At 37.5% G+C, this 27,342-nt stretch overlaps 1 long non-coding RNA gene across 14 annotated transcripts in view; it reads right to left on the bottom strand.

Moving 5' to 3' along the window:
* Positions 1 to 27,342, bottom strand: part of LOC129657751 (uncharacterized) — a 136,324-nt gene that overhangs the window by 65,459 nt on the left and 43,523 nt on the right. For 5 of the 14 annotated variants that reach the window (XR_008717072.1, XR_008717077.1, XR_008717078.1 and 2 more), the window contains exon 3: positions 5,652 to 5,754. The exons of 7 other annotated variants lie outside the window; for them this stretch is intronic. This is a non-coding gene — a long non-coding RNA (uncharacterized LOC129657751). Of the gene's footprint in view, positions 1 to 5,192; positions 5,537 to 5,651; positions 5,755 to 27,342 lie in introns of those variants that run through there. 2 more of the 14 variants (XR_008717071.1, XR_008717070.1) reach the window with 1 other exon arrangement.

Here is a 27,342-nt window from a genome sequence, read left to right as displayed (position 1 = left end):
AGGTAGTATGGCTTTAATTCTATGTTAGATCAATAAATATATACTGATACTTCTTAATACATCTAAAGTAAAATATCTACTTTTAAAGATATTGTTTCATGCTATGCTTGTCAGAACTTTGTTGGACAGATAGAACATGTACAATCTATGACACATACAGCTTAAATATCTTACCTAAAAGTCCATCACAGTGAATACTCCTTTCTTAAAGATTATTTTTCCTGATGTATTCCAGGGATAGGATGATAATATAGTAATGTCTCCATCATGTGCTATCTCAAAACAGAAAATTCTATATTTTTATTCTTTCAAGAAAGTCAAGTTCACACAAATGTTTGATTTTTCACTACACTGTTCTACTATTCTAATCCATGCACTACCTCTGTGAGTTAAAAAAGTTTGTTTCAATGTGTTTACTATGGATGAACTAGGAGAATGCAGTTTGGGTACTTTGAGCTGTGTATATTTGTGATAACAATTCTAAATAAGTTATTTACCTATGCACTGTTCTGTATTCCCCATGTAAATAATACTGAAATGTGTAGAGAAGGTCTCACTTTCTGGCATAAGACAGAGATAAACAGAGTAAGTATCCTAAATCACAAAATAAAGATCTTCCTCTACCTTAAAAAATTTATACAAAATACCCTTAAAGCTTTGTAGATCTGCCTTTCAACAATAATCAGTTGAACTCAGAGCTGCATTTGGCCAGGTAAATGTTTTTAATTTTTGCCTTCTCTTCACACAAAGCAAAAACTGATATATTTTTCAGATTCACATCATCTCTTTCTTATATATTTTATCTTACATGAATAAGGGGATAAGAAAAATAATTTTCCATACATATATGTTGTATTGTTCAGCTGCTAAGTCATATCTGACTCCCTGGGATGGTATGAATTGCATCATGCAGGCTTCCCTGTTTTTCACTATCTCCCGGAGTTTGCTCAAACTCATGTCCTTTGTGGAGAAGGAAATGGCAACCCACTCCAGTATTCTTGCCTAGAGAATCCTGTGGACAGAGAAGCCTGGTGGGCTGCCATCTATGGGGTCACACAGATTCAGACACGACTGAAGCGACTTAGCAGCAGCAGCAGCAGCATGTCTATTGAGTTGATAATACTCTCCCACCATCTCATTCTCTGTCACCTCTTTTCCTCCTGCCCTCAATCTTTCCCAGAATCAGGGTCTTTTCCAATAAGTTGGTCCTTCACATCAGGTGGCCAAAGTATTAGAGCTTCAGCATCAGTCCTTCCAATGAATATTCAGGGTTGATTTCCATTAGGATTGACTGGTTTGATCTCCTGGCAGTTCAAGTGACTCTCAAGAGTCTTCTCCAGCATCACAGTTTGAAAGCATCAGTTCTTCAGCACTCAGCCTTCTGTCCAGTCCAACTCTAACATCCATCCATACATGACTACTGGAAAAACCATAGATTTCACTGTCCTTTGTTGGCAAAATAATGTCTCTGCTTTTTAATATCCTGTTTACTTTATGATAGCATTCATCCAAGGAACAAGCACCTTTTAATTTTGTGGCTGCAGTCACCATCTACAGTTATTTTGGAACCTGACAAAAGGAAATCTGTTACTGCTTCCACTTTTTCCCCATTATTTGCCATAAAGTGATGGGACTAAATTCCACTATCTTCATTTTTTGACTGTTGCATTTCAAGCCATCTTTTTCACTGTCCTCTTTCACTTTCATCAAGAGGCTCTTTAGTTCCTCTCTGCTTTCTGCCATTAGGGTTTTATCATCTTCATATCTGAGGTTATTGATATTTCTCTCAGTAATCTTGATTCCGGCTTGTGATTCATCAAGCCCAGCGTTTCTCATGACATACTCTCTGCATATAAGTTAAATAAGCAGGATGACAATATAAAGCCTTGACATACTCCTTTTCCAATTTTGAACCAGTTTGTTGTTCCATGACTGGTTCTAACTATTGCTTCCTGAGTTGCATCCAGATTTCTCAGGAGGCAGGTAAGGTGCTCTGGTAGTCCCATCTCTTTAAGAATTTTCCACAGTTTATTATGATTCACACAGTCAAAGGCTTTTGAATAGTCAATGAAGCATAAATAGATTTTTTTTTCCCCTGGATTTCTCTTGCTTTTTCTATGATCCATTGTATGCTGGCAATTTGATCTCTGGTTCCTCTGCCTTCTTTAAACCCAGCTTTTTACATCTAGAAGTTCTTGGTTTATGAACTGTTGAAGTCTAGCTTGAAGGATTTTGAGCATTACCTTGCTAGTGTGTGAAATGAGTGCAATTGCACAGTAGTTAGAACATTGTTTGGCACTGCTCTTCTTTGGCATTAGAGTGAACATATTCTAAACAAATTTAGGAGGACATCTTCATCACAATTACATTCCTTATTTCTGTAACTGGCCATGTAGTCACAGCTAGTATTCGTAACTATTGTTTTCCAATAGCCATTCCATATTCTCTTTGCCTTAAGGAAGCACCTCAATTAGTCATGGTTCTTTACCTGGTGAGGTGACCCAAACTTTCTTCCCTGAAGAGTCTGAGCCATTAGTGGTCCAGCCTGGATTGAGTGTTGTAGTTTTCCACTGATTTTAATCACACAGAGAGGCAGTAGATAGATGGGCTCTAGGTTAGACATTAATAACTGGCCTACTATTTGCATTTCATTGGGAAGGAAGAAGTGGATCTCACATTGGATACTTACCACTAGCCTCCTGTTTGCACTTCCTGAGACAAGATACAGGTGGGCTCGAGTTGAGGAATTTACAATCAGCCTCCTGTTTGCTCTCCAGAATGGAAGTAACAACAGAAACCGAGTAAATAGCCTGTCTTTGTCTCTTGTATTGGAGAAGGCAATGGTACCCCACTCCAGTACTCTTGCCTGGAAAAATATACACCTCAAGGTAATAGTCATGGCAATAGTCAAGTTAATAATCATGGCAAAAAAAAAATTAAAAAAAAATAATCATGGCAAGGATAAAGAAGGTCAAAAACCTGTTTTAGTAAAGGATTAAGGGAACTCCACTTCCTGCCTTTTTGGGAAAAGAGAGACACTATGCATGCACAGAGAGGCTCCTTGGGGTCAAAAGTCAGGGGATAAGTCCAGGCCATATGAGTCTTGCTCTTCCCAGAAGGCTTCACTTCGAGATCCATTTTGGCTGAGGGGTGCATGTGCACCTCAGGAGAGGGTCCTGAGATCAATTTACCAGTGAGGGACAAAGCAAGATGATTTGCTTGAGGGAAGATAAAGATCAAGAAAACTACCCATTTATGAAGGATTTAATTTTTCCAAAGGTGCAATTCTCTCTCTGAGCTTGCTAATGCACCTTTCTGCATGTACTTTTCTTTTCAACTAACTTACCTACTTGTTACCTTCTGAATTTGTTCTTGACTTTGGCAGGCAAGGACTAGGGACTCTAGCCTAACTGCTGGCCCTTGTGGTTCAGTGGTTAGGACTCTCAGTCCAGGAAACTAACATCTTGCTTACAGCTGCTGCTTACTGCTGTGTGCATCCGAAATCAAGGGTGCAGTAATGCTAACAGACACCTTGGGTCTTCTGTATTATATTCTTCCTTAGTTCCACTGTGGGGTAGTAGCCTGATTTCCCTTTGGTTGTCAGAATTAATCATCCAAGCCAGCATGATAACTCCCTTCTTTCCCATTGATTTGGAGGCATGAGAAGCCCAATAGAGGCTGAGTGGCAGTTAATTTTCAGTTCAATAAATTATTGTTGTGTCTCCTAGTGGAAACACAGGAGACTAAGTGTTCCAAAACACTTCCTTTCGGAACTAAGATGACGAGACCAGCAGAGTTAAGTTTGCAAGGACAAGAACACATTTGCAAGTGAGTCACTAAACAAATACTAAGTGGTGCTGCTCTCATCTTGGCCCTTGGTTCCTAAATTTAAGGGAGAAACAGCACCAAATATTTGATGCTGTTTTACAGCATTTACGTCCTCCTGGAGGACACAGCCATAGTTCCTTATCCAGCACTGTAACTGAGAGTCCCTTCATGACAAAACAAACATATATTTCATCTATGTCCTTGTTTCCTTGCATACAGCTCCTAAAATCCTTGGAATTTCTCAAGTAATGTGTCTTTTTATGCTAATGAGATGACTGAGTGGGGCTTGAAGGGGGCTTCTGGGTAGCTTCAGGATGGGGGAATGGTTGCCAGGGGAAACAGTTATCTGGATAGAGGGTTGAAGTTTTCAGCCCTTCTCTCCATCCTCTATTGATGAACAGGGGCTGGAGGTAGAATTGATCATTAACAGGTATTGATTTAACCTTTCACACTTACATAAGAAAATCTCCATAACAAGCCCTAACTAAAGGGGCTGAGAGAGCTTCTGGGTTGGCAAACACTTAAGGGGCTGGGGCTGTGGCAGAGAGGGATGGAAGGGCCACCTTCCTTCCCACATGCCTGACCCTATGCATTTCTTGCTTTTGGTGGTTTCTGAGTTACAGCCTTTATAATACATGGGTCATTTCTTAAGAACACATAAATATTTGAAGTCTAATTGATAGGGTCCACATGGGGTCTCACTGATGAGATGTCTTGTTATGTTGACCTCACAAACAAAGAATAAATCACAGTGATCCGTGAAACTGACCAAATTACCCTAATGGCATCCTGTTCTCACTGGCACCTATTTTCTCTGGCTATGTGACCATCCCTTCAGAGAAGTTTTCATTGGTGGGGTATAAAAAGAACCCTGTAAGGAAGGGAGGATGCTGGTTCTCCTTATGAGCATCACCCTCTCTTTTCCCTCTAATGAATTTCCTTTTTCTTGCCTGACTGCCCAGCTTGCTCTCTTTTTCTCTGCACTCGCCTAACACTAATTACATGGACTACTTACAATGTCACATTCATAAATGGAGAACATAATACCTTTCTACAAGAAAATAATACTACTAGATAAAAAGAAAATATCCTAAGATATGAAACAACTAACAGCTATCCTAGACATAGTGATAGTTAGTGTAGCACTGCTATTGACTGGTGTGATCATTCACCTAGAGCCAGACATCTTGGAGTTTGAAGTCAGGTGGGCCTTAGAAAGCAGCACTATGAACAAAGCTAGTGGAGGTGATGGAATCCCAGTTGAGCTATTTCAGCCCTAAAAGATGATGCTCTTAAAGTGCTCCACTTAATATGCCAGCAAATTTGGAAAATTCAGCAGTGGCCACAGGACTGAAAAATGTCAGTTTTATTCCAATCCCAAAGAAAGGCAATGCCAAAGAATGTTCAAACTATTGCACAATTGCACTCATCTCACACGCTAACAAAGTAACACTCAAAATTCTCCAAGCCAGGCTTCAACAGTACATGAACCATGAAGTTCCAGGGGTTCAAGTTGGATTTACAAAAGGCAGAGGAACCAGAGATCCAATTGCAAACACACAATGGATCATAGAAAAAACAAGAGAATTCAAGAAAAACATCTGCCTCATTGACTACGCTAAAGCCTATGACTGTGGTGATCATAACAAACCGGAAAATTCTTAAAGAGTTGGGAATACCAGACCACCTTAACTGCTTCCTGAGAAACCTGTATGAAGACCAAGAAGCAACAGTTAGAACCAGACATGAAACAATAAACTGGTTCAAAATTGGGAAAGGAGTACATCAAGGCTATATATTGTCACCCTGCTTATTCAACTTACATGCAGAATACATCATGAGGAATGCTGGGCTGGGTGAAGCACAAGCTTGAATCAATATTGCTGGGAGAATTATCAGTTACTTCAGATATGCAGATGACACCACCTTAAGGGCAGAAAAAGAAAAGGAACTAAGGAACCGGTTGATGAAAATGAAAGAGATGAGTGAAAAAGCTGGCTTAAAACTCAACATTCAAAACACCAGGATCATGGCATCCAGTCCCATCAGTTCATGGCAAATAGATGGGGAAACACTGGACAGAGTGACAAACTTTATTTTCTGGGGCTCCAAAATCACTGCAGATGGTGACTGCAGCCATGAAATTAAAAGGCAATTGCTCCTTGGAAGAAAAGCTATGGGCGAGAGTTGAACCATAAAGAAGGCTAAACACTGAAGAATTGATGCTTTTGAGCTGTGGTGCTGCAGAAGACTCTTGAGAGTCCCTTGGTCTGCAAGGAGATCAAACCAGTCAATCCTAAAGGAAATCAATCCTGAATATTCATTGGAAAGACTGATGCTAAAGTTCCAATACTTTGGCCACCTGATGCAAAGAGCCAACTCATTAGAAAAGACTGATGCTGGGAAAGATTGAAGGCAGGATGAGAAAGGGATGACAGAGTATGAGATGGTTGGATGGCATCACTGACTCGATGGACATGAGTTTGAGCAAGCTCTGGGAGATGGTGAAGGACAGGGAAGCCTGGCATGTTGCAGTCTATGGGGTTGCAAAGAGTCCTACATGACTGATGATTGAACAATAACATCTATTGATTACAAATATAAACATTTTTGAAAATTCATGGTATTTTTTTGTTGTTAATTTATACCATATACTGAGCAATAAAAGCAAAATTTGAAGATCTTTTACAGGATTAAATGGTTACAGAGTATTTTTTTACCAAAATAGAATGAAAATTGAAGTCAATGAAAAGAAGAAATCAAGAAACCACTCAAATATTTAAAAACTTAATTATATACATTCAAATAATTCACAGATTAAAGGATAAATCATAAAGAAATTTATAAAATAGGTAGAACTGAATAGAAATAAAATTTCAATCTATCAAACTTGGGGGATAAACTTATACATAAATGGATATTTAAATATTTAAATGCTAACTCCAAACACTAAAGGTCAGTGTTTGAGGAAGTTTTTCAACAAAGGGAGTAGAGTTATTTTATTAAATATCCCACTAAATTTTCTAACAAGCTCAACTGAAAATTGTGACTCAAAATGATATTTGAAGATACCATGAGGTAAATATTATTCAGATTTAATGTCAAATTATTAATTTTTTTTTTTAGCACACATTTCCTATATTGGCAGGTGGATTCTTTACCACTAGTGCCATCTGGGAAGTCCAAGTATTTTATGAACATCATATCATTTGACTCTCATAAAAATAAGTACTATTCAACTTTTGTCAGAAAATTGACACATAGAAATATCAGGGTATTAATGTCTAACACGAGACTTAGTAAGAATTAGAACTCATTTTGGAATCCAGGGAGTGAGACTCCAGAATCTAAGTTCTTCTCTTTCATATTGCTCTGCCTCTAATTGCAGTGGTCTTTTGATGGCCTTTTACTTTAGTCAGTAGGATACACTGTGCTTGCTATAGGGCTTCCCAGATGACTCAGTGGTTAAAAAAAAAAAAAAAGAAAATCTGCCTGCTAATGCAGGAGACCCAAGAGATGCTTGTTCTATCCCTGGTTTGGTAAGATCCCTAGTAGGAGGAAATGGCAACCCACTCAATGAGTTCTTGCATGGAGAATTCCATGAACACAGGAGCCTGGCAGGCTATAGTTTATGTTGGCCACAAAGAGTCTAACCTGACTACTGCTTTTCTTCTGTTCTGGCTATTTTTTTTAAAACCAAATTTTATTAAACCAATATTTTTAATGTCGTCTCTGAGACGATGACTCTGCTAAATGCTGTGAACAGAAATTACTTTATATGAGCAAGAAAAATCATTTTAATGATCAAGGTTCAATGCATCTTTAGGCCTTTAAATGAAGACATAAGCTCCCCAGCACCATTAGTTCTGCACCACGGTAGAAAAATCTCTCTTGAAAGTGAATGAAAAGCACAAAACTGGCTATTCTAACAGAGCCAGGAAAATAAGACCCTTCTCCAAAATTCTAGGTATATATATTTTTTCTATTCTAAAGTTCCACAGTGGGCTATACACTGGCACGTACAGTAAATTTTGATGTATAAAAGTCATGTGACCTAGGATGTTGCTTGAACTGCACAAGAAAATGCGCATGAAATACAAGTGCACTTTGAGCAAGTGCTATGCAATTATTGGAAGGTGGATATGCAGTATGTTATATCTTCTAACAGAAAAAAGTCTTCATAACCAGCCAAAATTTTATTAGCACCTTATGATTTTAACTGATGTGGCTTTGAGAGTTGGTTTTCTAGACGTTACTTCCTCAAATGATTTGTGAGAAAAGCAAAATAAATATTTCATAAATACAGAAGCAGTATTGAATATGCTTATTAAATAGGAATTACATTCAAATTTGGACTTCCCTCATGGCTCAGATGATAAAGCATCCGTCTACAATCCGGGAGACCCAGGTTCAATCCCTGGGTCAGGAAGATCCCCTGGAGAAGGAAATGGCAACCCACTCCAGTACTCTTGGCTGGAAAATCCCATGGATGGAGGAGCCTGGTAAGCTACAGTCCATAGGGTTGCAAAGAGTCAGTCACGACTGAGCAACTTCACTTTCACATTCGAGTTTAAATTGTAAGATGAGAAAGATGATATCTCTGAAAAGTGATTAATTCCAAGTTTAACACTACATAAACTAGTATTGATTACTTTGCTGAAAAATATAAATGATGATTAATAATTTCACACATTAAAAAAGTAGAAAGGCATAAGAGTGAAATGTGTACAGTACTAATACATTGATCATTAAGCCAGCTACTCCCAAAAAAGTCAAGATACAAGTTATCTATTGCAGAATAAGAGAAAAACATTATCTTTGAGTTACGGCTCAATCTAAATCTCCTATCACATCATTTATGATGATAATCTCCCATGCAGCAGTGAAAATCATGCTCATGGACAGTTTTTCTATTATAGAAAATGAGATTTTGAGAGGAAAAGGACTAAATAATTTGAACAGCGCTACTTAATTTTCACCAGAAAGTCTAGACAGAATTGAATATGCAGTATTGATTACTTATTCAGTGAATAAAACTCATTAGCCTGCACATAAGTAAGTAGATGGCATGTACTTTATGCCATCTTAGACTAATACAAATAAGTTATATTTGCTTAAATTACATAGATATATTCAACTGTAGATTACAAGAGAGGAAATGTGTGTCATGAATGACTTTAAAAGCTGTCTGAGTAAATTATTCATAAAAATTATTAAATGTTCTTTGGATGAATTAATCTACTCCTAAGTGAGGTTGATGTCTCATTCTATTGAAATGATACATACAGGAATAATCTAATTTATTTTTGAAACTGACATATTCTTATTCTTTCTAGTCTTTTATAAATGAGAGAAGCAGATTGGACCAGTAGGTAGCATAATTTCTGTGGTATGTCCAATCAGAGTAATTTTATTTGCTACATATAAATTATTTTAACTGATAAATATAACCTGTTTTTGAATTCTCACAGTCTGACTTACCTCTATTAAGTTAAAAATATTTTCAGGATCTAAAAATAGAAATATTAAAGTGGCAATTTGTTTATCTCTAATTCTCTGGCCCTGATACTGAGAAAGATTGAAGGCAAAAGGAGAAGGGGATGGCAGAGGATGAGATTGTTGGATAACATCATCAACTCAATGGAAATGAATTTGAGCAAACTGTGGGAGATAGTGGAAGTCAGAGGAGATTAGTGTGCTGTAGTACATGAGGTCACAAAGAATCGGACACTACTTAGCTACTCAATGAAAATAACAAACAATAAATTCTCTGACATTGTGATAACCTATCTACTTCATCTTAGTGTCTTCATCAACAAAAGACTATATTTCTCCAGATAAAGCAAATTTATAACACTAGAAGCAACACTGATTCAATGCCCAAAGTACTTATTCTCATCCCAATTATGTAAAAGGTGTGACACAGACATGCATATTGGGATTATATATGTTGAGAAACAATTGAGAAAGAATAAATATAAGTTAGATGTGGAACATTTTATTTCTGATAAAAGCTGGATTGGGTACATGAAATATATGTGGTGCCATAAAATCTAGTAATAAAAAAAAAAAACACATTCATTCACAGGCAGCACTACACAGATGCAATTTCCACTGCAACTACAAGTCACAGTTATTTGCCTTACTGAAAGAACACTTGGTTAAAAGGAGTTGGGACTGTGCTATTATAAGCAACTGTGTGGGTGAAATGTGAATTTTAATTCCTTTTGACACCAATTTAGGTATTTGAGCACTGGAATATTAACATATATTGTCAAGTACATAGTATGTTTTGACTGATATTTCACTATTTATTAATTTGAAAGGATTATGTTTGGGGCATTTACATATTAGTGCCATAATATTATTAGTATACAACTGTGATATAATTTCACTATAAAACACAACCTTTAAATAGCTATTTTTGACAAAATAATTCAGTTCAGTTCAGTCGCTCAATAGTGTCTGACTTTTTGTGACCCAACGAACCGCAGTAACCAGGCCTCCCTGTCCATCACCAACTCCCGGAGTCCACCCAAACCCATGCCCATTGTGTCGGTGATGCCATCCAACGATCTCATCCTCTGTCATCTCCCTCTCCTCCTTCACTCAATCTTTCCCAGCATCCACGTCTTTTTAAATGGGTCAGCTGTCCATATCAGGTGGCCAAAGTATTGGAGTTTCAGCCTCAGCATCAATCCCTCCAAAAAACACCCAGGACTGATCTCCTTTAGGATGGACTGGCTGTATCTCCTTGCATTCCAAGGGACTCTCAAGAGTCTTCTCCAACACCACAGTTCAAAAGGGTCAATTCTTCTGTTCAAAAGCATCAATTCTCAGCTTTCTTTATAGTCCAACTCTCACATCCATACATGACTACTGGAAAAACCATAGCCTTGACTACAAGGACTTTGTTGTCAAAATTATGTCTGCTTTTTAACATGCAGTCTAGGTTGGTCATAATATTCCTTCCAAGGAGTAAGCATCTTTTAATTTCATGGCTGCAATCACCATCTGCAGTGATTTCGGAGCCCAGAAAAATAAAGTCTGTCACTGTTTCCACTGTTTCCCCATCTATTTGCCATGAGGTGATAGGACCAGATGCCATGATCTTAGTTTTCTGAATGTTGAGCTTTAAGCCAACTTTTTCACTCTCTTCTTTCACTTTCATCAAGAGGCTTTTTAGTTCCTCTTCACTTTCTGCCATAAGCAAGTGTCATCTGCATATCTGAGGTTATTGATATTTCTCCAGGCAATCTTGATTCCAGCTTGTGCTTCTTCCAGCCCAGCATTTCTCATATGTACTCTGCATATAAGTTAAATTAGCAGGGTGACAATATATGGCCTAGACGTACTCCTTTTCCTATTTGGAACCAATCTGTTGTTCCATGTCCAGTTTTACCTGTTGCTTCCTGACCTGTATACAGGTTTCTCAAGAGGCAGATCAGGTGGTCTGGTATTCCCATCTCTTTCAGAATTTTCCACAATTTATTGTGATCTACATAGTCAAAGATTTTGGCAATAAAGCAGAAATAGATGTTTTTCTGGAATTCTCTTGCTTTTCCATGATACATGGAAAGATCAATGTTGGCAATTTGATCTATTTTTCCTCTGCCTTTTCTAAAACCAGCTTGAACATCTGGCAGTTCATGTATTGCTGAGGCCTGGCTTGGAGAATTTTGAGCATTACTTTACTAGCGTGTGAGATGAGTGCAATTGTGCAGTAGTTTGAGCATTCTTTGGCATTACCTTTCTTTGGGATTGGAATGAAAACTGACCTTTTCCAGTCCTGTGGCCACTGCTGAGTTTTCCAAATTTCCTGACATACTGAGTGCAGCACTTTCACAGCATCATCTTTAGAATTTGAAATAGCTCAACTGGCATTCCATTGCCTCCATGAGCTTTTTTCGTAGTGATGCTTCCTAAGGCCCACATGACTTCACATTCCAGGAAGACCAGCTCTAGGTGAGTGGGAGTGATCACACCTTCGTGATTATCTGGGTCATGAAGATGTTTTTTGTACATTTCTTCTGTGTATTCTTGCCACCTCTTCTTAATATCTTCTGCTTCTTTTAGGTAAATACCATTTCTGTCCTTTATTGAGCCCATCTTTGTATAAAATGTTCCCTTGGTATCTCTAATTTTCTTGAAGAGATCTCTAGTCTTTCCCATTCTATTGTTTCCCTCTACTTCTTCACATTGATCACTGAGGAAATCTTTCTTATCTCTCCTTGCTATCTTTGGAATTCTGCATTCAAATGGATATATCTTTCCTTTTCTCCTTTGCTTTTCACTTCTCTCCTTTTCACAGCTATTTGTAAGGCCTCCCCAGACAGCCATTTTGCTTTTTTGCATTTCTTTTTCTTGGGGATGGTCTTGATCCCTGTCTCCTATACAATGTCATGAACCTCCATCCATAGTTCATCAGGCACTCTGTCTATCAAATCAAGTCCCTTAAATCTATTTCTCATATCCACTGTGTAGTCACAAGGGATTTGATTTAAGTCATACCTGAACGGTCTAGTGGTTTTCCCCACTTTCTTCAATTTAAGTCTGAATTTGGCAATAAGGAGTTCATAATCTGAGCCACAGTCCGCTCCTGGTCTTGTTTTTGCTGACTTTGTAGAGCTTCTCCATCTCTGAATGCAAAGGATATAATCAATCTGATTTCGGTGTTGACCTTGTGATGATGTCCATGTGGAGTCTTCTCCTGTGTTGTTGGAAGAGGGTATTTGCTATGACCAGTGTGTTCTCTTGGCAGAACTCTATTAGTCTTTGCCATGCTTCATTCTGTACTCCAAGACCAAATTTGCCTGGTGTTTCTTGACTTCCTACTTTTGCATTCCAGTCCCCTATAACAAAAAGGACATTTATTTTGGATTTTAGTTCTAAAAGGTCTTGTAGGTCTTCATAGAACCGTTCTACTTCAGCTTCTTTAGTGTTACTGGTCAGGGCATAGACTTGGATTACCGTGATATTGAATGGTTTGCCTGGAAATGAACAGAGGTCATTCTGTCGTTTTTGAGATGGCATCCAAGTACTGCATTTCAGACTCTCTTGTTGAGTATGATGGCTACTCCATTTCTTCTAAGGGATTCCTGCCCACAGTAGTAGATATAATGGTCATCTGAGTTAAATTCACCCATTCCGATCCATCTTACTTCGCTGATTCCTAGAATGTCTCTGTTCACTCTTGCCATCTCCTGTTTGACCACTTCCAATTTGCCTTGATTCATGGACCTAACATTCTAGGTTCCTGTGCAATATTACTCTTTATAGCATTGACTCTTGCTTCTATTACCAATCCCACCCACAACTGGGCATTGTTTCTGCTTTGGCTCAATCCCTTCATTCTTTCTGGAGTTATTTCTCCACTGATCTCCAGTAGCATGTTGGGCACCTACTGACCTGGAGAGTTCATCTCTCAATGTCCTATCTTTTTGCCTTTTCATACTGTTCATGGGGTTCTCAAGGCAAGAATACTGAAGTGGTTTGCCATTCCCTTCTCCAGTGGACCACATTCTGTCATGTGAAATACAACCCTTAAATAGCTATTTTTGACAAAATCATAAGGGTAGCAAAATTGTAGAAAAATACTTTCCAGGAGCACTCCAAGATCTGGGGATGAAAAAATTGTTATCGTATTCAAAGTCACTTCAAACCTTCTCAGGTTACATCAAACTGTAGTATCTCAGATGTATCCACAAAGTGCAGAAGGTGCTATTTTTGGAACTGCCTCATAAAGGTAGAAACAGGAGCTGGCCTGTCCTGATAAACACTTGTTTTCCTCTGCAAGGACTAGATGCATCTCTAACAGAGACATTTTGGTTAAGCCCAATGTGTTAAGATCAGAGAAGGGGTATGAAAGAAGAGCTGGGAAATGTCAGGACTAAGTTCTATTTCTCTGACTTTCTATTTCCATGTGGAGTCATTTTTGTCAGAAAAAAATCTTCTTATGTCTATTCTTACCTCCACAATAATGTTCTTGTCAATAAAGAAATAAATAAATCTGCAGTGTTGTGGAAAGTAGAAAATACCTAAAGAACTTAATGATTTTATGAAGAAAATTTCTGGTCAAGATGTTGAAAATGTTATCTGCTTTCTTCTTATTTCTTACAATATATGACAAGAGAAAGTTACACTAAAGGAAGGAATTTAAATATGAAAGAATCAGGACTTCATGATTTGAAAAATCCTCATCCTCTATAGACATCAATGGTGTTAAAATTGATAAATTTGAGTAAAGATAAATTTAGGACAATGCCCCCAAAACATAGCTCAAAGCATGTGGCAAATTGAGCATGTGATTTTAAAAACCTTTGCTAAGTTATCTTAAACTATGAGTAAAAAAATATGTTAGCTTAATGTCATTAAATTTTGAAGGTGTCTAAGTATAGTTCAGACAGACACACACACACACACCCTTCATCTAGAGTATTTATGGGTGGCTTCATAGATTCTCTCAATCAACTAAAAGAGCTTCTATAAAAACTTGAGATCAAGTTGGTGACACAGAAGGCTTCTGACATTCCCTCCTCCTAAGAACACACTAAATACACAGGTTCACATGGATCAACTTCCTTTAAGAGAAATTCAGAAACTAGTGGGGTGACTCCTACGTATTGAGTAGCTGAGAAACTAACCACATCAAAACAAACAGGAAAGACTGAGATGCATTCTTCCTAAAAACCCCATTCCCTGTACAGTGCCTTATAATCAGGAGGTAACACCAAACTCCCAGCTTCTCTCTGAGGAATTAAGGGTTCAGACCACACATACAAAGACCCAATTTTCCAACTATCACCTGAGGTGCTTGCTGTGCTTAGTCGCTCAGCTATGTCTGGCTTTTTATGACCCCATGGACGGTAGCCCACCAGGCTCCTTGGTCCATGGGAACTCTCCAGGAAAGAATACTGGAGTAGGTTGCCATTCCCTCCTCCAGGGGATCTTTCCAACCCAGGGATTGAACCTGGTCTCCTGCATTGAAAGTGAATTCTTTACCATCTGAGCCACCAGGGAAGCCCAAGAAGACTGGAGTGGGTAACCTATCCCTTCTCCAGGGGATCTTCCCAACCCAGGAATCAAACTGGGGTCTCCTGCAATGCAGGTAGATTGTTTACCAGCTGAGCTACCAGGGAAGCCTATCACATGAGGTATGGGTCCCCAAATCACCTAGTTCTAATAGCCAATGGTGCTTTGCATTCATGAGTCCCTTATGAGTATGAAAGTGAAGTCGCTCAGTCGTGTCTGACTCTTTGCGACCCCATGGACTGTAGCCTATCAGGCTCCTCCATCCATGGGATTTTCCAGGCAAGAGTGCTGGAGTGGATTGCCATTTCCTTCTCCAGGGGATCTTCCTAACCCAGGAATCGAACCTGGGTCTCCCACATTGCAGGCAGACACTTTACCATCTGATCCACCTTATAAGTATAGTTAAAAAAAAAAAAAAGCAGCATTAGGAAGCATTGCAAACAGAGCAGAAGATATGGAAGACAGAGTCAGTGAAAACTGGGAAATTGGCATTGATATATATACACTATAAAATATAAAATAGATAACTAATAAGAACCTACTGTATAGCACAGAGAAATCTACTCAATACTCTGTAATGGTCTAAATGGGAAAATAATCTAAAAAAGAGTATGTATATATATAAATGATTCACTTTGCTGTACACCTGAAACCAACATCACACTGTAAATCAACTAGACCTCAATAAAATTTTTTAAAAGATAAATTTTAGATATAATTTGGGCAGAAGAGGAAAGAGAACTAAGATTTTTAAAAAGTGAAATAATTCTCCAAGAACTATTCTCTCCATTAGAAAAGGCAACATGAGGGTAATGGGTATCTTGGAAGAAGAGAGGGAGAAGGAAACAGAGTTTATTTAAAGAAATAACAGCTGAGAACTTCTCATACGTGGAAGGGACTGAATATACAAGTCTATGGAGCTAAAAGAATACCTAATTATCCCAACGCAAAAAGATGTCTCCAAGACACTTTATACTTAAGTTGTCAATGACAAAAAGAATTTTAAAAACAGCCAGGGGTGGAGGGAATCAGAACTTACAGGAGAAACCCAATTAGGCTATACACTGACCTACAGCTGAAACACTAAGACCAGGAGAGAGGGAGAATGCAGAAAGACATGCTAAAAACATTGAAAGATAAAATCTGTCCTCCAAGAACTGTCTATCCAGCAAACTTACCTTTCAGATATGAAAGGGAAAGTCTTTCTTAAACAAACAAAAACTGAAGGAATTCATTGCCACCAGCTCTACCTTACGAAAAAGTGGAAAGGAGATTTTCTACTTGAAATCAAAAGAATAAAGTACATAAAACTGTCAGTAAGGTAATAAATATAATCAGAAAATTATAACTCAAAATCATAAGTTGTTAAACAATTACATCATAAAGGTTAAAAATATATCTCCTATTCAGATATTTTGTGCTATTTCTACCAGTGTAGAAATAGTATTATATACTTTTTAAAAAGTATATAATAAAAGTATTATATACTTTTTAACACATTGATGGTATTTTACAAATTTTATTACCCTAATCACAATAAGCTATGCTATTCATTTATTCTTGGATGTATTCATTCATTTAACATATATTTATTAAACATCTACTATTTTGAAGTTAAACAGTTAAGCACTGGATACATGAGTGACAAAAAATACAATCTCTTTTCTTATGTGGCTTAAAATCAGGGGCTGATATGCATTACTTCTTGATTATATATTCTCTGCAACCCTCTTGTATGGTATACAATATGCACTTTTGACATTGTGGTCATCTGTATTTAATTAAACCATTTCCTGGAAATCATTTGGGAAAAGTATACTTCTCGCTATGGAGATGCTTTCTCATTTTAATTTTTTCCTTTACTTTCGCTCCATTGTTGAGTAGGTGAACAGACATAACCTTTTTTTTTTTTCAGACTGTAAATATTCATGTAACTGAATATTACATGGAATCATCTCTGTAGTTCAGACATCAACCCAGCATAACAATAGTCCCACCCACTTCCCTGTTGGTCTAGTAGCTAAGAATCTGTGGTCCCCCTAGGTTTGATCCCTGGTCAGGGAATTAGATTCCACATGCTGCAACTAAGATTCTGCATGTTAAAACTAAAGATCCCATGTGCTGCAACTAAGACCAGCATAAGAAAAAAAAAAAAACTAAATAATTAATTTAAAAAGCCACACCCAATATTTCTTCTCGTGACAATTTATATATATATATATATATACACACACACATACATACATAAACAACCTTTATACACTGGATATTTTTAAAGTGTACTTATAGTGAAGCATGCAGAAATGTGTTCTCCAAATCATTTTTTGGAATTGCTTACAAACACCTCTGCTATCTACCAGCAGTTACTCTTTGTACATTATTAGAACAGAAGAGTCAGTGTTTAGAATTGTAATACATTATAAAATTACCATTTCACATGAATTCTTAATTCATTAATTTCCTCTATTCTTCTAGTCAATTTTAGTGCACAGATGATTATCTGGTATTACTTTTCCATGTATTTCTACTCTTTCACTTTTGTAACAGCTAATTTGTAAAAATGTCACTATCTTTCCATATCCTTTGCAATTTGATTTAGTTGTTGCTTCCATCAATAAGTAGAGTCTGTTTCCTCACTTCCTGAATCTGGACTGGCTTTGTCAGTTGCTTTAACTAACAGAATACAGCACTAATGAACTTTTACAAGTTCTGAATCTAGGTCTCACTCCTTTGGGGCTTTGCACCTGCATTGCTGATACCTCAGGTAGCCTTCTAGAAGTTGAGACACCACACCGAGCAGAGAGAATCCATCACATATGAAACCAGTCCAAATCATCCTGCCTCTAGCCCATCGAGCAACTGACTGTAGTCACTGGAGTGAACACAGCCATAATCAGAACAGCCTAGCTGAGCTCAGGCCAGCCTGCTGACAAGAATAGTATGCTAAAGGATGGATGTCTTATGCCACTGCTTTGGGGGTGATTTGTTGTGTAAAAATACCTTAGAATATTGGTCAGTGGTGAGATTTTAGATTCTTAGACTGACAATCTCAAAATGCTTATAATGATGTTCAGAAAGAATTTTCTTGTGTGGGATAATGTGCTTCCATGACTTCTATCACTACTGTTAGGTAATGGTCTTTAAAATCATTTAATCAGCCCAGATCACTATTTGAGATACATGTTTACATATCTCCTTGCCTATCAAGAATCTTGGCCCATTTATCTTATAGGCTACTCATATTCAGAAACTCAAAAAGCGAATTAAACACTGTTCCTAGAAATCTGTTCACTTTTATCATCTTCTTGGTGAAAGACATAATGCTGGACACCTAGACATAGTGGTATCAGTAATTCTTACACAATCCCTTACTGTTTTACATCTTTACTACCAGAATAACATTTGCAAAATAGCACATTACCATTCAGCTGACTGAACTCCAGGGGTAAGGGATCCAGAGATCAGGAGGATAGATATCCCTTTTTATCTGTGAGTGGATGAAACTTAATTCCATCCAGGAAAAAGACAAAATAGAACATGGGTTGCTGCTAATGATCTGATGTAAATTACAGTGCTTTGTCTTGCAGATCATAAAGTATATATTGTAAAATAAACTAAATGTAGCCATAGGCATTGGTCTAATACAGAGAAAGACTGAAAAATTCAGAAAAAAAAAAAAGGTAGTGATGTTGGTACAACATGGCTTTAGAATTTAGATCCCTAGTATATAACATCCTGTAAACATTCAGGCATCAAGGGCAACTTCTAAAGCAGTAACTGATTGTGTCACTGAGTTGCAAATTTGATTTTAATCCCCATCAAGTGAGTGCATTAAATTGTTGACATTTCTATTATTCTAATCTGGACTAGATTAAAAAAAAAAAACATTAAACTGAGATTTCAGGTAGAAAAAAATCAGTAAAATTAGTTTTCTACAAGACTGTGAGGAATTTCCTAACTTAAACAGAAAGATAGTAAAAGTGTAATGAGATTGTAATTTTCAGCTTTTTAAATAAATAGTATAGATAGATAAATATTAGGCAATTTTGATTGTAAGTGTCACTTGAAAATGCTAGTGGCATTTGCTATAAGATCTACCTGATACTCAAGGAAGTATTATAATAATAATCAAAAAGGCATTTTCCTTGGACTTCATATGTCCTATAGTGAATTGTTAAAAGTTGATGAAAAATTTATAACTTTTAACTGTCATTTGGTATTTTTTTCAATGCATTAGAAGTAACAAAAGCTAACACCTCCTCTTTTTCTTAATATCATACAGAAACTGTCTCTACGAGACAGCAAAAGAGACACTGATGTATAGAACAGTCCTATGGACTCTGTGGGAGAGGGAGAGGGTGGGAAGATTTGGGAGAATGGCATTGAAACATGTATAATATCATGTATGAAACGAGTTGCCAGTCCAGGTTCGATGCACAATACTGGATGCTTGGGGCTGGTGCACTGGGACGACCCAGAGGGATGGAATGGGGAGGGAGGAGAGAGGAGGGTTCAGGATGGGGAACACATGTATACCTGTGGCGGATTCATTTCGATATTTGGCAAAACTAATACAATTTTGTAAAGTTTAAAAATAAAATAAAATTTAAAAAAATTAAAAAAGAAAAAAAAAGAAAAATCAATAGGTTTTGGAAAAGGGAAAAATAGTCTTTTATTAAAATGGACTATGTGTGTGTGTGTGTGTGTGTGTGTAGCATTTACTTAGAATGTTTTTATAAATCACTTTATAGGCCACTTCTTTTACCTTTCAACTTAGAAACATGATCATTTGTCAACTCAATTGCATTAAGTATAACCTTTTCACTATTAATTTTTTTGCCTCAATCGGGGAGTGTTCTTTTCAAGATTAGTTGAAAAAGATATTTTCTAAAGAAATCAACTTTACTAAAGAAACTATCTTACATGTCCCAATTCAGAATTTCTCTGGTTTGACAACCTATGTGTTGTCTAATATGTTTAATATGTTTTCATTTAAGTTAAATTTTCATAAAGTGCTTGCTGATATTTTAATGATATTTTAGCATGATAATTAGTAAATCAAATTTTTAAAAATTCTAATTATAATCTGTCATGGTTAATCATTGACATGCAATGGCATGTTTTACCTTGCAAATTTGGATTGATATTGTTACTATTAATAAGATATTTAACATAATATCAGTAAATTCTAGTTATATTTGGAGACACAGAATGCATTCAGATTTGATTGCTATAGAAAATCTTAAGAAAAGTACTAGAATAACATCAACAATGGGGAAGGGAGTAAATCATAATTTGCATTTAGGTAAAGAGGCTCAGTTTAGTATATAATTTAGTTTCATATTTGAAAAAAAAAAAACACATAATTTTTCCAAACCCAGAAAGAAACTAACAAGGGATAATTAATAAGAAAGTGAAAGAAAGAGTTAGTCACTAAGTCATGTCTGATTCTTTGTGACTCCATGGACTGAGAGCCCATCAGGCTCATCAGTCCATGGAATTTTCCAGGCAAGAATACTGGGGTGTGTAGCCATTCCCTTCTTCAGGGGATCTTTTTGATTAATGAGAAACTGTTATATATCTGGCTTTATTAACTAGCCTACTGAAAATCTTTTATCTTTCTTTCTCCAAATCAGCGAAGAATTCTGACATTTTCTATGGGAATGTTACATTTTTTTCCCCTTTATTGAGGAGTTTTAATTATATAATAGGCACAGTATCTGGAAAATAGGACAGGGTAAAAACAGTGCAAGTTTTTAGTATAATTAGTCCATATTTATGCTTTTCTTGATTATCTGTTCCTTCACTACCAACCACCTACCAATTTTTTTTTTTCACTTTAGTGAGTTGATTATTCTTTTAACATATATAATTTAAAACATCTTTTCAAGTGCTTTAGAAGATATCAGGTCCTTTAAGAAAAGGAAACAGGACTCCCCTGGTGGTCTAGTGGTTAAGAATCTGCCTTGCAATGCAGAGGATGCAAGTTCAATCTCCAGGCAGGGAACTCAGATCCCATATGTGCCACAACTAGAGAGTCCACGCACCACAACAAAAGATTCCACATGATGCAATGAATATCCCATGTGCTGCAACTAAGACCTGACACAGCTAAATAAATAAATAAAATATTTAAAAATTTCATTCCCTAAAAAAAAATAAAATGACAGAATTTCTGCTCAGCTGGATAAAGAACTGGATCCTGAGAAGTGAAACAAAGGAATAAAACTGTGGTGTAAAGTTTAAGGATAACTTGCTTGGAAGTTTGTTGTCTAATCTAACAGAGGAAAGCAAGGCCTATAGGCAAATGGTGAAACAGTATACAAAGCAATTAACTCAATGGAAACTCCTGACAGAGATATGGGAACAGTATCAACATTCTTCCCTGGGAATCTTATACTGCTGCTGCTGTTGCTAAGTCGCTTCAGTCGTGTCCGACTCTGTGCGACCCCATAGATGGCAGCCCACCAGGCTCCCCCATCCCTGGGATTCTCCAGGCAAGAATACTGGAGTGGGTTGCCATTTCCTTCTCCAATGCATGAAAGTGAAAAGTGAAAGTGAAGTTGCTCAGTCGTGTCGGACTCCTAGCGACCCCATGAACTGCAGCCTACCAGGCTCCTCCGTCCATGGGATTTTCCAGGCAAGAGTACTGGAGTGGGGTGCCATATGCTATTAATGCATTATTGGCACATCATAGTCTATTGACAGCATACAGTTCACCCATATAAAACTTCAATATATTCAACTTTATTTATATTATTGAGTTTTTCATTATTTACATTCTAGAGTAGTGTGTTGGCTAATACTTGATACTATTGTTTACCAAGTTTAAATAGTGCTTCACACAAAAGTAACAGGCACATAGCAGGCTTTCAGTTAATGTTGTTGAGTGAATGAATAATAAATCAATCAATAAGCCTGACGTTGATGTGAACCATATGCCTTTATTTCAAATGAGAAGGGGTGACTTAAGATGAGTACTCCATTGACTTGATTCCCTATGTTGACATCATTTGGCATTTTTGTACAATTGATCTAGTAATATTGACCAAGTCATTTTAAAAAATTCAGTATGCCTAGAAAAACTATGTTAAATATTGTGTGTACAAAGTTAGATAAGCAGCCACCTGGTTTTGGAAGATACTGAAATATAGAAGTAGAGACTAGAAGTTTGATCTGCAAGGAGATCAAACCAGTCAATCCTAAAGGAAATCAGTCCTCAATATTCATTGGAAGGACTGATGCTCAGGCTGAAGCTCCAATACTTTGGCCACCTGATGAGAAGAGCCAATTTATTAGAAAAGACTCTGATGCTGGGAAAAGTTGAAGGCAGGAGGAAAAGGGGACAACAGAGGACGAGATGGTTGGATGGCATCACCAACTCAATAGACATGAGTTTGAGCAAGCTCTGGGAGATGATGAAGGACAGGGAAGCCTGGCTTGCTGCAGTCCATGGGGTCACAAAGAGTTGGACACGACTGAGCTACTGAACAAAAGCGACAACAGAAGTAGAGACTAATATGTAAATCAGGAATTATACTGGTATGATCACTGTCTTAGGATAAACAGAAAGTAAAATCAGAACAAAGAAAGAGCATTAAAAGAACTCGAGTTCTTCAATGAAAGAAAATTGGAAAATTTGGCTGAGTTGAATCTTTAGGATGAGTAAAAGGAAATCAAATGAAGATGAAAGGTAAGGCAGAGAAGTAGCAAACCCTGAATCTCAATCTGTAAGAATTTCAGAACTGAAATAGGTAGGCCTTGGGAACTTGAACGACAGAAGAAATTACAACAGAAATTAAGATAGTGATACTGAAATATCTTAAGTACTGGTTTGTCTAATGAGTTTGCACTTTATCCTGAAAGCCCCATGGACAGCAATTGTATTGTTTGAAAATGAAATATTATTTTAAGCCTCATAAGGATAAGTTGCTTAAAGTAGTTAATTCAGGAAGCAATTAAGATGCTAAAATAGTACCCATTAACTATCAATGGAAGTGTGAATAATGCTGTAAAAACTGTAGTTATTATTGAAATTGTATCCTTCCATTGAAATCTTACTATGAGAAATGTAAATCCCTGCATGATACTGAATGAATGTGCATGCATGAAATTGAGAAGCACTGAAGTATGGTTATGGAGCTCAGTTTCAGATGAGGAATTACTTTCTGATGCCATGTGTCAGTAGTTGGTCATGAAGATCAAAAAGGAGGAAATTTAGTTGGGAAGGAATCTCTGATTATTTGTGGAGTTCAATTCTCTCCTTATATTCATTTCCCAATTTCTTACTTGAAAGAATATCTGTTACTTCCTAATCCTGTTTAAAGCATTAATATGCTTAAAACCTGTTCATAATAGAATATGTAGATGGCTTCTGAAGCAATCTACCACATTCAAACTCAACACTCATATTAATTTTCTCAAGACACTTGAACACTTTATAGTGCTAATTATGCCTATTAATGTGTCATTTACTTTGAAATGATATGTATGTTTTCTTCTAAAATAGAAATCCTTAATTTTGCTTAGCAGAGTTCTATTTCTGTAAGCCTTTATGATCTAATGACTCTGATTTCTCTTGGAAATAATAGGTTTACTTGTATAATGAATAGTAACACATATGTTTAATGCAGATAACTGACTGCTTATCAAATTGGTTCTAATTAGACATTTTTGCATTATGGGATTAGTATAAGCACTGTTGGGACAGGGCACATGAAGCATGTGGAATTTCTAAGTGAGAATGCATTTATAAAGATGGCATTTTCCATTTCACATTAGCTTTGTACCAATTGCTAAGTGAAAATGGCTACAGATTCACAACTTTTTCTGACTGTACCTGCCCGGCAAACACATTTGGAGAACATGCGTGGAAATAACAGACACGGTGAGATTTGAGAGAAAAATATTTAAAATACTGACATTTCCACAAAGTATTCCTTCTAAATGAGTATAGGAAGAGATGAGAAAATTCCCAAGTGGATAGGTTCCTGTGTTAAAATAAGTTTATTGGTACTAAACGATGTCTTTCCCAGCTTGCTATTGAACACAGGCTAAGGGAAGCCTGGCTGTTTCATCTCTATCATTCTTTTTCTGACTCATCCAATTCATTGTCTTATATGTATTTAACCAGGATTCCTGATTAAATGTTACTAGAAAAATACAAGGCTCAATAAATTTCCCAAAATTTAAATTTAATTTTAAAGCAATTCTAACAATTTATAAACTATCACACAACTGCACTCATCTCACACGCTAGTAAAGTAATGCTCAAAATTCTCCGATCCAGATTTCAATAGTACATGAATCATGAACTTCCAGATGTTCAAGCTGATTTTAGAAAAAGCAGAGGAACAAGAGATCAAATTGCCAACATCTGTTGGATCATTGAAAAAGCAAGAGAGTTCCAGAAAAACATCTATTCCTGCTTTATTGACTATGCCAAAGCCTTTGACTGTGTGGATACAATAAACTGTGGAGAATTCTGAAAGATATGGGAATACCAGACCACCTGATCTGCCTCTTGAGAAATCTACATGCAGGTCAGGAAGCAACAGTTAGAACTGGACATGGAACAACAGACTGGTTCCAAATAGGAAAAGAGTACGTCAAGGCTGTATATTGTCACTCTGCTTATTTAATTTACATGCAGAGTACATCATGAGAAACCCTGGACTGGAAGAAGCACAAGTTGGAATCAAGATTGCTGGGAGAAATATCAATAACTTCAATTATGCAGATGACACGACTTTTATGGCAGAAAGTGAAGAAGAACTAAAGAACCTCTTAATGAAAGTGAAAGAGGAGAGTGAAAAAGTTGGCTTAAAGCTCAACATTCAGAAAACAAAGATCATGGCATCCAGTCCCAACACTTCCTGGAAAATAGGTAGGGAAACAGTGGAAACAGTGGCTGACTTTATATTTTGGGGCTCCAAAATCACTACATATGGTGACTGAAGCCATGAAATTAAAAGACACATACTCCTTGGAAGGAAAGTTACGACCAACCTAGACAGCATATTAAAAAGCAGAGCCATTACTTTGTCAACAAAGGTCCATCTAGTCAAGGCTATGGTTTTTCCAGTAGTCAAGTATGGATGTGAGAGTTGGACTGTGAAGAAAGCTGAGCGCCAAAGCACTTTTGAACTGTGGTGTTGGAGAGGACTATTGAGAGTCCCTTGGACTGCAAGGAGGTCCAACCAGTCCATCCTAAAGGAGATCAGTACTGAGTGTTTATTGGAAGGACTGATGCTGAAGCGGAAACTCCAATGCTTTGGCCACCTGATGTGAAGAGTTGACTCATTTGAAAAAACCCTGATGCTGGGAAAGATTGAGGGCAGGGGAAGGGGACGACAGAGGATGAGATGGTTGGATGGTATCACCAACTCGATGGAGATGAGTTTAGGTAAACCCCAGGAGTTGGTGATGGATAGGGAGGCCTGGAGTGCTCTGGTCCATGGGGTTGCAAAGAGTCAGACATGACTGAGAGACTGAACTGATGTTAATAAAATTTTTCCTCATATCAGATTGTTGCTGCTGCTACTGCTAAGTCAGTTCAGTCGTGTCCAACTCTGTGTAACCCCATAGACAGCAGTCCACAGGGCTCCCCCATCCTTGGGATTTTCCAGGCAAGAACACTGGAATGGATTGCCATTTCCTCCTCCAATGCATGAAAGTGAAAAGTGAAAGTGAAGTCACTCAGTCGTGTCTGACTCTTAGCGACCCCATGGACTGCAGCCTACCTGGCTCCTCCATCCATGGGATTTTCCAGGCAAGAGTACTGGAGTGGGTTGCCATCGCCTTCTCCATATATCATATTAAGATATATTTATACTTTAGCTTAAGATATATTTCCACTTTAGCTGAAGAACTATTTTTCAGACATTTATGTTTACTTAAAAATATACTAGATGCTAACCCTTCATTGTGTAAAACCCTATTTGCCCTTATCTTTTTTGCATAAAACAATATATTCTTTTCCAATTATAATTTTACTAAAATTTTCTTGCACTTACATCTTTTCTAGTAGGTAAGTGATGAATCTTTAATTACATATGTATAGTATATGACATGTCAAGTGGAGCAAATAGCTAAACAGTCCTGAGCCTAGGGCCTGTTGGTGCAGCCAGGAATTAGGATACCTCCCAGGCTTCCCTGGTGGCTCAGAGGTTAAAGTGTCTGCCTCCAATGCAGGAAACTCGGGTTCGATCCCTGGGTAGGGAAGATCCCCTGGAGAAGGAAATGGTAAACCACTCCAGTACTCTTGCCTGGAGAATCCCATGGACCAAGAAGCCTGGTAGGCAACAGTCCACGGGGTCGCAAAGAGTCAGACACGACTAAGCGACTTCACCCAGAAGCAGTATCAGGGGCGGATGTATAGGTCACCAGTACAGGTCATCCTCTGAGACACTGCACAACTATCTGGTAGGGCCAGACATCACACTTAGAGAGCTTAAAAAGGAATCCCAACCTTTGACTGTGGGGCTTTGAAGCTACATGATCAGGGAACCCATTTCTGGTGTCATGAGGGGTCAGTTCTAAAATATAACATGTAGAATCTTCACTCTAGCTCTATTCTGCCAATCCAACATCAGTCCCACCTGTGTACAATCCAAGGACTGGGACCTACTATTCGATGTTGCAGTTGTTTGATAGGATATTATTTGTTATATCTCTGCTATAATGGTTGGGAGAGCTTCTGTCCCTTACTCCTTCTCTCATGATAGGGATTGGGCTAGGAAAGGGCTGTGGGCCAAGTTTTGTAGTCAACCAGGGCTGCTTATGTCTATCAATCTATGCAGAAAGCCAATTGCTTTCCTCAGAGCCCAGCTAACAAGGGATAAATCTAGAGAAATGTTTCCTTACCACTAAGAAAGAAATTATCTCTGTAAGTTATAAAATACCACATACAATTTATATTACGTGTGTGCATACTAAGTCATTTCAGTCATTCCAACTATTTGTGACCCCATGAACTGTAGCAAACCAGATATATAACCAAAACAACAGAATCCAAACACTTTAGCACAGCATACCTGACCATGGTCTTTGTGTATCAGCTTGAAATTATCTCCACCCACTCCCAGTACATAAACAGACAAGAGAGAGACTTTGATACAATTTCAATTAGCAAGCAATATGAGCTACATGAAGCTCCATCACTCACTGGGAATACTGCTGTGGAAGACAGGAAAATATCTGCCCTCATTCTGTTATACTTTAGTGGAGGAGGCTAACAAAAAAATTAAAATACAAATGATACATTAGTTCAGTTCAGTCACGCAGTTATGTCCTACTTTTTGCGACCCCATGGACTGCAGCATGCCAGGCTTCACTGTCCAACACGGACTCCCAGAGCTGTTTAATTTCATGTCCATTGAGTTGGTGATGCCATCCAACCATCTCATCCTCTGTCATCCTCTTTTCCTCCTGCCTTCAATCTTCCCAGCATCAGGGTCTTTTCCAATGAGTCAGTTCTTTGTA

The sequence above is a fragment of the Bubalus kerabau genome, chromosome 7 (assembly GCF_029407905.1).
Source record: "Bubalus kerabau isolate K-KA32 ecotype Philippines breed swamp buffalo chromosome 7, PCC_UOA_SB_1v2, whole genome shotgun sequence".
Classification (NCBI taxonomy): Eukaryota; Metazoa; Chordata; class Mammalia; order Artiodactyla; family Bovidae; genus Bubalus; species Bubalus kerabau.
The sequence above is the reverse complement of the archived record's forward strand: the minus strand, read 5'-3'. Positions and strand labels throughout refer to the sequence as shown.